Below are 10,000 nucleotides of genomic sequence, written 5' to 3' on the forward strand. Positions count from 1 at the left end.
TCGACCCAGGTTCACGCGGCGCGGGTCCCGGAGTCCCCCGCGGGGGCCCGGGGCCACTCTCGTGCGCGGCTCTCCCCTCGGGCTGAGGGGTGGCCCGGAGGCCGTAACCGAGGAAAGGTGCGTTTCGCGGGGCCGGGTGGCAGCGGCGGGCCGGGGGCGTCTCCGCCCTCGGTCGCCGAGGCCCTCGCCGGCCGCCGGTGGCGGACCTTCGCGTCTGACGGACCGTCTGGGTCTCCCGAGGAAGGGTTCGGGCGGGCTCCGGAGAGCCCCCCTGGAGGCGAGAGCGCGCGAGTCGGGGAGGAACCGACCGCCCATAACGGTCGACGAGTCGACCGGGCGGGGGCCTGCCCCAGGCGCTGTGCGTTTTCCAGAGACTCAGGGCCATGACCATACTCCGTTGGCTGGGCATCACTCCAGGCGGCGGTCATATCGGCTGAGACGTGGGCGGCCCTGTCCCGCCCGGGGTTTCGTTTAACGGCCGACGCCGGTGTGGTTCGTTTAACGGCCGACGCCGGTGCTTGCCTTCCTTGGATGACGTGCCATTCGTTTTATTCATTCGTCACTACCTCCGTGCGTGCCCGGGACTTTTCGAGGCATTTGTGTCTGACGTACGAGGCCTCTCGCCGGGCTCGAGAGGTCCCGAGATCCGGCCTACCGCAACCTTGGAGAGTCGCGAGGTGCTCTTCCCTATATACCCGATGGCACCTGTTCACCCTACCGTCCCCTGCTGGACGGGGCCCGGCCCGGGACTCGGCCGGGACGACGCACCTTCGTCGGTAAGAGTGAGAGGGTCCGTGACCCTGGAAGTGCGCGAGCCACCCGACTTGGGATCCATAATCGTCGGCGGCCCTGTCCCGCCCAAGACGAAGCGCCTTCGTCGGCCTGACATGTAGGGTCGTCGACCCTGGAAGTGCGCGAGTCACCCGACTCGACTTTAGCTGAGGCCGGGGAGGCCGGCCCGTCCCCGTCCGTGCCCGGGGACGATGCACCTTTGTCGGTGCGACTGAGAGGGTCGTCGACCCTGGAAGTGCGCGAGTCACCCGACTCGACTTTTTCACTGAGGCCGGGGAGGCCGGCCCGTCCCCGTCCGTGCCCGGGGACGATGCACCTTTGTCGGTGCGACTGAGAGGGTCGTCGACCCTGGAAGTGCGCGAGTCACCCGACTCGACTTTTTCACTGAGGCCGGGGAGGCCGGCCCGTCCCCGTCCGTGCCCGGGGACGATGCACCTTTGTCGGTGCGACTGAGAGGGTCGAGGACCCTGGAAGTGCACGAGCCACCCAACTCGACTTCCATAGCGGTCGGCGGCCCTGTCCCGCCCAGACACGAAGCACCTTTGTCGGTGCGACTGAGAGGGTCTTGGACCCTGGAAGTGCGCGAGCCACCCAACTCGACTTCCATAGCGGTCGGCGGCCCTGTCCCGCCCAGACACGAAGCACCTTTGTCGGTGCGACTGAGAGGGTCTTGGACCCTGGAAGTGCGCGAGCCACCCAACTCGACTTCCATAGCGATCGGCGGCCCTGTCCCGCCCAGACACGAAGCACCTTTGTCGGTGCGACCGAGAGGGTCTTGGACCCTGGAAGTGCACGAGCAACCCAACTCGACTTCCATAAGGGCCGGGGAGGCCGGCCCGTCCCCGTCCGGGGACGAAGCACCTTTGTCGGTGCGACTGAGAGGGTCTTGGACCCTGGAAGTAAACGAGCCGCCACACTCGACTTCCATAGAGGAAGGCGGCCCTGTCCCGCCCCAGACGATGCACCTTCGTCTGTCACACTGAGAGGGTCTTGGACCCTGGAAGCCGCCCCACTCGACTTCCATAGAGGTCGGCGGCCCTGTCCCGCCCCAGACGATGCACCTTCGTCTGTCACACGGAGAGGGTCTCGGACCCTGGAAGCCGCTCCACTCGACTTCCACGCTCGCTCGCTCCTTCGTCCGTGCCCCACGAGAATCAGGGACGCCCCGGGGCCGGCCGCTCGCCCGACCGACTTCCGGGACTCCCGGGACCGCCCGTGAGGCCTTCCGACGTCGCCCGAGACGAAGCGCGCGGGTCGGTGCGCCCGAGAGGGCAGGAGGCACCGGGGCCGGCCGCTCGCCCGACCGGCTTCCGGGTCTCCGAGACCGCTCGGGTGACCTATCCTCGCGCCCGCCCGACCGACGGCCGGGGGCCCTCCGCGACCGGGGGTTTCCGTTTTACGGCCGACGCCGAGATCCTTCGACGGTTCCGACTCGTTTTGTTACGCTTTTGTCGGTTCGCGCCCGCGTTTGAGAGTATGCGTGCGGGGCCGAACCTCTGAGGCCGTGGCCTCGATCCAGGGCGGATCTTTTCTCACGTTTTATAAGGCCGTAGCCTAGATCCAGAGACTTTAGGATCTTTTAGCGGCTCGTGAGCCGTAGCGTTGATCCAGGGCGGATCTTTTAACAGGTTTTTAAGCCGTAGCTTTGATCCAGGGCGGATCTTTTCACGTCCGTAGCCTACAGATCCAGGGACTTTTGGATCTTATTGCCGTTTTTAGGCCGTAGCCTTGATCCAGGGCGGATCTTTTGGTGGTTTTTAAGCCGTAGCATTGATCCAGGGCGGATCTTTTTGCGGCCGTAGCCGAGTTCCCATCACCCAAGAAAGCTTTTCTTTTTAGGCCGTAGCCTGGATCCAGGACGGATCTTTCCGCCTAGGCGGCACGCGGATATGGGTTTCCCATCTTTCGGGTACGAGAGCTCTTTGCGAGCTTTTGGCCGCTCCGCGACCGACGCGTTCGCCCCGGGCGCTGCCTCGCCTCAGACGCCCTTCGACCGTTCCAACCGTTCCAGTTCTTTTAACGGTTCTTTCGTTCGTCGCACACCGAGGCTGGGCGAGACGTTTCGGGAATCTCTCTGTCTCTGTCTCCCCTTGGGACGGCCATGGAAGTGGCGAGGAGCTCGTCCCTATAAACCGGATGGCACCTGTTCACACTACCGGCCCTTTTGAGACGGGGCCCTGCCCGTGGCGGGCCCGGGAGGAGGCGCCCGCGTCGGTACGCGCGACGAGGTCCGACACCCTGGAAGTGCGCGAGTCACCCGACTTTAGCTCCATATTTTTCGCCGCACACCTCATGCCCAGGATGAGGCGCCCTCGTCGGTACGCGCGACGAGGTCCGACACCCTGGAAGTGCGCGAGTCACCCGACTTTAGCTCCATGTTTTCCGACGCACACCTCGCGTCCGCTCACGAGACCTCGTTTCGGCCTAGGGGTGTGCCACGTACCGCCCTCGCGTCCGCTTACGAGCGTCTTCTCGGGCTCGGCGGTGGGTCGAAGACCCTGGAAGTGTAGGACTTCCAGGACGCACGGGCGGCCGCGCACCGTCCCGAGCGCCCGCTTCCGAGTCACCCCTTCGGGCTAGGCAGGCTGGGTCGAGGGCCCTGGAGGTCCCCGACTTCCAGGAGGGAGGGCGGCCCTGTCCCGACCCGGCGTCCGCTCCCGAGTCACCCATTCGGGCAAGGTAGGCTTGGTCGGGTACCCTGGAGGTCCCCGACTTCCAGGAGGGAGGGCGGCCCTGTCCCCACCCGGTGTCCGCTCCCGAGTCACCCATTCGGGCTAGATAGGCTTGGTCGGGTACCCTGGAGGTCCCCGACTTCCAGGAGGGAGGGCGGCCCTGTCCCCACCCGGCGTCCGCTCCCGAGTCACCCATTCGGGCTAGGTAGGCTTGGTCGAGGGCCCTGGAGGTCCCCGACTTCCAGGAGGGAGGGCGGCCCTGTCCCCACCCGGTGTCCGCTCCCGAGTCACCCATTCGGGCTAGGTAGGCTTGGTCGAGGGCCCTGGAGGTCCCCGACTTCCAGGAGGGAGGGCGGCCCTGTCCCCACCCGGTGTCCGCTCCCGAGTCACCCATTCGGGCTAGGTAGGCTTGGTCGAGGGCCCTGGAGGTCCCCGACTTCCAGGAGGGAGGGCGGCCCTGTCCCGCCCGCCTCGGAGGCCTCCCCTCGGGCAGGGGAGGCAGGGTCGGGGGCCCTGGAGGTCCCCGACTTCCAGGAGGGAGGGCGGCCCTGTCCCGACCCGGTGTCCGCTCCTGAGTCACCCCTTCGGGCTAAGCAGGCTGGGTCGAGGGCCCTGGAGGTTAGGGTTAGGACGATGCACCTTTGTCGGTGCGACTGAGAGGGTCGAGGACCCTGGAAGTGCGCGAGCCACCCGACTCGACTTTTTCACTGAGGCCGGCCCGTCCCCGTCCGTGCCCGGGGACGATGCACCTTTGTCGGTGCGACTGAGAGGGTCGAGGACCCTGGAAGTGCGCGAGCCACCCGACTCGACTTTTTCACTGAGGCCGGCCCGTCCCCGTCCGTGCCCGGGGACGATGCACCTTTGTCGGTGCGACTGAGAGGGTCGTCGACCCTGGAAGTGCGCGAGTCACCCGACTCGACTTTTTCACTGAGGCCGGGGAGGCCGGCCCGTCCCCGTCCGTGCCCGGGGACGATGCACCTTTGTCGGTGCGACTGAGAGGGTCGAGGACCCTGGAAGTGCGCGAGCCACCCGACTCGACTTCCATAGCGGTCGGCGGCCCTGTCCCGCCCAGAGACGAAGCACCTTTGTCGGTGCGACTGAGAGGGTCTTGGACCCTGGAAGTGCGCGAGCCACCCGACTCGACTTCCATAGCGGTCGGCGGCCCTGTCCCGCCCAGACACGAAGCACCTTTGTCGGTGCGACCGAGAGGGTCTTGGACCCTGGAAGTGCGCGAGCCACCCGACTCGACTTTTTCACTGAGGCCGGCCCGTCCCCGTCCGTGCCCGGGGACGATGCACCTTTGTCGGTGCGACTGAGAGGGTCGAGGACCCTGGAAGTGCGCGAGCCACCCGACTCGACTTCCATAGCGGTCGGCGGCCCTGTCCCGCCCAGAGACGAAGCACCTTTGTCGGTGCGACTGAGAGGGTCTTGGACCCTGGAAGTGCGCGAGCCACCCGACTCGACTTCCATAGCGGTCGGCGGCCCTGTCCCGCCCAGACACGAAGCACCTTTGTCGGTGCGACCGAGAGGGTCTTGGACCCTGGAAGTGCGCGAGCCACCCGACTCGACTTTTTCACTGAGGCCGGCCCGTCCCCGTCCGTGCCCGGGGACGATGCACCTTTGTCGGTGCGACTGAGAGGGTCTTGGACCCTGGAAGTGCGCGAGCCACCCGACTCGACTTCCATAGCGGTCGGCGGCCCTGTCCCGCCCAGAGACGAAGCACCTTTGTCGGTGCGACTGAGAGGGTCTTGGACCCTGGAAGTGCGCGAGCCACCCGACTCGACTTCCATAGCGGTCGGCGGCCCTGTCCCGCCCAGACACGAAGCACCTTTGTCGGTGCGACCGAGAGGGTCTTGGACCCTGGAAGTGCGCGAGCCACCCGACTCGACTTTTTCACTGAGGCCGGCCCGTCCCCGTCCGTGCCCGGGGACGATGCACCTTTGTCGGTGCGACTGAGAGGGTCGAGGACCCTGGAAGTGCGCGAGCCACCCGACTCGACTTCCATAGCGGTCGGCGGCCCTGTCCCGCCCAGAGACGAAGCACCTTTGTCGGTGCGACTGAGAGGGTCTTGGACCCTGGAAGTGCGCGAGCCACCCGACTCGACTTCCATAGCGGTCGGCGGCCCTGTCCCGCCCAGACACGATGCACCTTTGTCGGTGCGACTGAGAGGGTCTTGGACCCTGGAAGTGCGCGAGCCACCCGACTCGACTTTTTCACTGAGGCCGGCCCGTCCCCGTCCGTGCCCGGGGACGATGCACCTTTGTCGGTGCGACCGAGAGGGTCGAGGACCCTGGAAGTGCGCGAGCCACCCGACTCGACTTTTTCACTGAGGCCGGCCCGTCCCCGTCCGTGCCCGGGGACGATGCACCTTTGTCGGTGCGACTGAGAGGGTCGAGGACCCTGGAAGTGCACGAGCCACCCGACTCGACTTCCATAGCGGTCGGCGGCCCTGTCCCGCCCAGAGACGAAGCACCTTTGTCGGTGCGACTGAGAGGGTCTTGGACCCTGGAAGTGCGCGAGCCACCCGACTCGACTTTTTCCACTGAGGCCGGGGAGGCCGGCCCGTCCCCGTCCGTGCCCGGGGACGATGCACCTTTGTCGGTGCAGGGGAGGCTGGGTCGTGTGCCCTGGAGGTCCCCGACTTCCAGGAGGGAGGGCGGCCCTGTCCCCACCCGGTGTCCGCTCCTGAGTCACCCATTCGGGCTAGGTAGGCTGGGTCGAGGGCCCTGGAGGTCCCCGACTTCCAGGAGGGAGGGCGGCCCTGTCCCGACCCGGTGTCCGCTCCTGAGTCACCCCTTCGGGCAGGGGAGGCTGGGTCGTGGGCCCTGGAGGTCCCCGACTTCCAGGAGGGAGGGCGGCCCTGTCCCGGCCCGGTGTCCGCTCCTGAGTCACCCCTTCGGGCAGGGGAGGCTGGGTCGAGGGCCCTGGAGGTCCCCGACTTCCAGGAGGGAGGGCGGCCCTGTCCCGCCCGCCTCGGAGGCCTCCCCTCGGGCAGGGGAGGCAGGGTCGGGGGCCCTGGAGGTCCCCGACTTCCAGGAGGGAGGGCGGCCCTGTCCCGGCCCGGTGTCCGCTCCTGAGTCACCCCTTCGGGCAGGGGAGGCAGGGTCGGGCGCCCTGGAGGTCCGGACCTCCAGGGGGAGGGAGCCCGACCCCGTGCCCGGGGAGGGTGAGCCTAGGTCGGGTAGGCTCGCGCGAGATCGAAGGGCTGGCTCGCCGAGGACGCTCTCCCCTATATACCCGATGGCACCTGTTCGCCCTACCGTCCCTTGCCGTGGGGGACCCCGCCGGGTCCGCGGCCGGGAGGGTGCGCCTCGGTCGGCCCGGGCGAGAGGGTCGGGGGGCCTGGAGGTGCGCGGGCCGCCCGGATTTCACCCAGGGGGGGTCTGCGACCGCGGCATGCCCGCCTCGGAGGCCTCCCCTCGGCCCGGACGAGAGGGTCGGGGGGCCCGGAGGTGCGCGGGCCGCCCGGATTTCACCCAGGGGGGTCGGCGGCCGCGGCCTGCCCGCCTCGGAGGCCTCCCCTCGGCCTGGGTCGGCGGGGTCGGGGTCCCCGGAGGTCGACCGGTCGCCCGGGTGCCCCCGGGGGCCTGCGTTAGCCGGCGAGGCCGTACGACGCACCGTTTCCGAGATATCGGCCAATGAACTGCCGGGCGCCGTATCTCCGGCCCCCGGGGTCGCACGGACTCGCGGCCGGGCTCGTTGGAAAGGTCTCGTCCGGGGCTTTCCGGCGACGCCGGCCGCGAGTCCGTGCGACCCCGGGGGCCGGAGATACTTCCGGTCGAAAATCCGAATTTCGTTACCGCGCCGCGCCGGCGCCTCGGGCCCGGGGCCTTCGACCTTCGGGTCGGTCGGTCCGCCGGAGGGGGCCTGTCGAACGAGCCCACCCGCGAGTCTCTGGCACCTTCCGCGGCGGAGATACGGGGGGCCGCCCGCGGACTTTCCCCCGGCCGTAGCTCCGGCGCCTCGGGTCCGAGACCTTAGCCCTTCGGGTCGTTCGCTCTACCCGAGGGGACCTTTCGAACGAGCCCGCCCTCGACCCGCTGACCCTTTCCGCGGCCGAGATACGGCGGTTCGAAAAAAAAAAAACGCTCGTCCGGAGCTCGGGCGCCCCTAGCGTCCGCTGCGTTCGTCGGCCGGAGGCGCGGCCGGTCTCGTTCGAAAGGTCTCGTCCGGGGCTTTCCGACGACGCCGGCCGCGAGTCCGTGCGACCCCGGGGGCCGGAGATACTTCCGGTCGAAGTTCGGAAAACTTCCTACGGCCGTATCTCGGGCGCCTCGGGGCCGAGACCTTAGCCCTTCGGGTCGGTGGCTCTACCGGAGGAGACCTTTCGAACGAGCCCACCCGCGGGTCTCTAGCCCCTTCCGCGGGGGGGATAGGCCGGTCCGTCTCCGGATTTTCCCACGGCCGTAGCTCTGGCGCCTTAGGTCCGAGACCTTAGCCCTTTGGGTCGGTGGCTCCGCGGGGGGAGACCTTTCGAACGAGCCCACCCGCGAGTCTCTAGCCCCTTCCGCGGCCGAGATACGGACCACCACCGCCGCACCTTTAAAAGGCCGTAGCTCGGGCGCCTTAAGTCCGAGACCTTAGCCCTTTGGATCGTTTACTCCACCGGAGGAGACCTTTCGAACGAGCCCACCCGCGAGTCTCTAGCCCCTTCCGCGGCCGAGATACGGAGTACCACCGCCGCACCTTTAAAAGGCCGTAGCTCGGGCGCCTTAAGTCCGAGACCTTAGCCCTTTGGATCGTTTACTCCACCGGAGGAGACCTTTCGAACGAGCCCACCCGCGAGTATCTAGCCCCTTCCGCGGCCGAGATACGGAGTACCACCGCCGCACCTTTAAAAGGCCGTAGCTCGGGCGCCTTAAGTCCGAGACCTTAGCCCTTTGGATCGTTTCCTCCACCGGAGGAGACCTTTCGAACGAGACCACCCGGGAGTCTCTAGCCCCTTCCCCGGCCGAGATACGGACCACCACCGCCGCACTTTTAAACGGCCGTAGCTCGGGCGCCGTACGTCCGAGACCTTAGCCCTTTGGATCCCTTACTCCACCGGAGGGGACCTTTCAGACGAGCCAACCCGCTTCTCTCTAACCCTAACACCGGCCGAGATACGGACCACCACCGCCGCACCTTTAAACGGCCGTAGCTCGGGCGCCTTAAGTCCGAGACCTTAGCCCTTTGGATCGTTTACTCCACCGGAGGAGACCTTTCAGACGAGCCAACCCGCGTCTCTCTAACCCTTTCCCCGGCCGAGATACGGACCACCACCGCGGCACCTTTAAACGGCCGTAGCTCGGGCGCCTTAAGTCCGAGACCTTAGCCCTTTGGATCGTTTACTCCACCGGAGGAGACCTTTCAGACGAGCCAACCCGCGTCTCTCTAACCCTAACCCCGGCCGAGATACGGAGTACCACCGCGGCACCTTTAAACGGCCGTAGCTCGGGCGCCTTAAGTCCGAGACCTTAGCCCTTTGGATCGTTTACTCCACCGGAGGAGACCTTTCAGACGAGCCAACCCGCGTCTCTCTAACCCTAACCCCGGCCGAGATACGGAGTACCACCGCGGCACCTTTAAACGGCCGTAGCTCGGGCGCCTTAAGTCCGAGACCTTAGCCCTTTGGATCGTTTACTCCACCGGAGGAGACCTTTCAGACGAGCCAACCCGCGTCTCTCTAACCCTAACCCCGGCCGAGATACGGAGTACCACCGCGGCACCTTTAAACGGCCGTAGCTCGGGCGCCTTAAGTCCGAGACCTTAGCCCTTTGGATCGTTTACTCCACCGGAGGAGACCTTTCAGACGAGCCAACCCGCGTCTCTCTAACCCTAACCCCGGCCGAGATACGGAGTACCACCGCGGCACCTTTAAACGGCCGTAGCTCGGGCGCCTTAAGTCCGAGACCTTAGCCCTTTGGATCGTTTACTCCACCGGAGGAGACCTTTCAGACGAGCCAACCCGCGTCTCTCTAACCCTAACCCCGGCCGAGATACGGAGTACCACCGCGGCACCTTTAAACGGCCGTAGCTCGGGCGCCTTAAGTCCGAGACCTTAGCCCTTTGGATCGTTTACTCCACCGGAGGAGACCTTTCAGACGAGCCAACCCGCGTCTCTCTAACCCTAACCCCGGCCGAGATACGGAGCACCACCGCCGCACCTTTAAACGGCCGTAGCTCGGGCGCCATACGTCCGAGACCTTAGCCCTTTGGATCCCTCGCTCCACCGGAGGAGACCTTTCAGACGAGCCAACCCGCGTCTCTCTAACCCTTTCCCCGGCCGAGATACGGACCACCACCGCCGGACCTTTAAACGGCCGTAGCTCGGGCGCCATACGTCCGAGACCTAAGCCCTTTGGATCCCTCGCTCCACCGGAGGAGACCTTTCAGACGAGCCAACCCGCGTCTCTCTAACCCTTTCCCCGGCCGAGATACGGAGCACCACCGCCGCACCTTTAAACGGCCGTAGCTCGGGCGCCATACGTCCGAGACCTTAGCCCTTTGGATCCCTCGCTCCACCGGAGGAGACCTTTCAGACGAGCCAACCCGCG

The sequence above is a fragment of the Misgurnus anguillicaudatus genome, unplaced genomic scaffold (genome assembly GCF_027580225.2).
Source record: "Misgurnus anguillicaudatus unplaced genomic scaffold, ASM2758022v2 HiC_scaffold_34, whole genome shotgun sequence".
In the NCBI taxonomy this organism is placed as follows: Eukaryota; Metazoa; Chordata; class Actinopteri; order Cypriniformes; family Cobitidae; genus Misgurnus; species Misgurnus anguillicaudatus.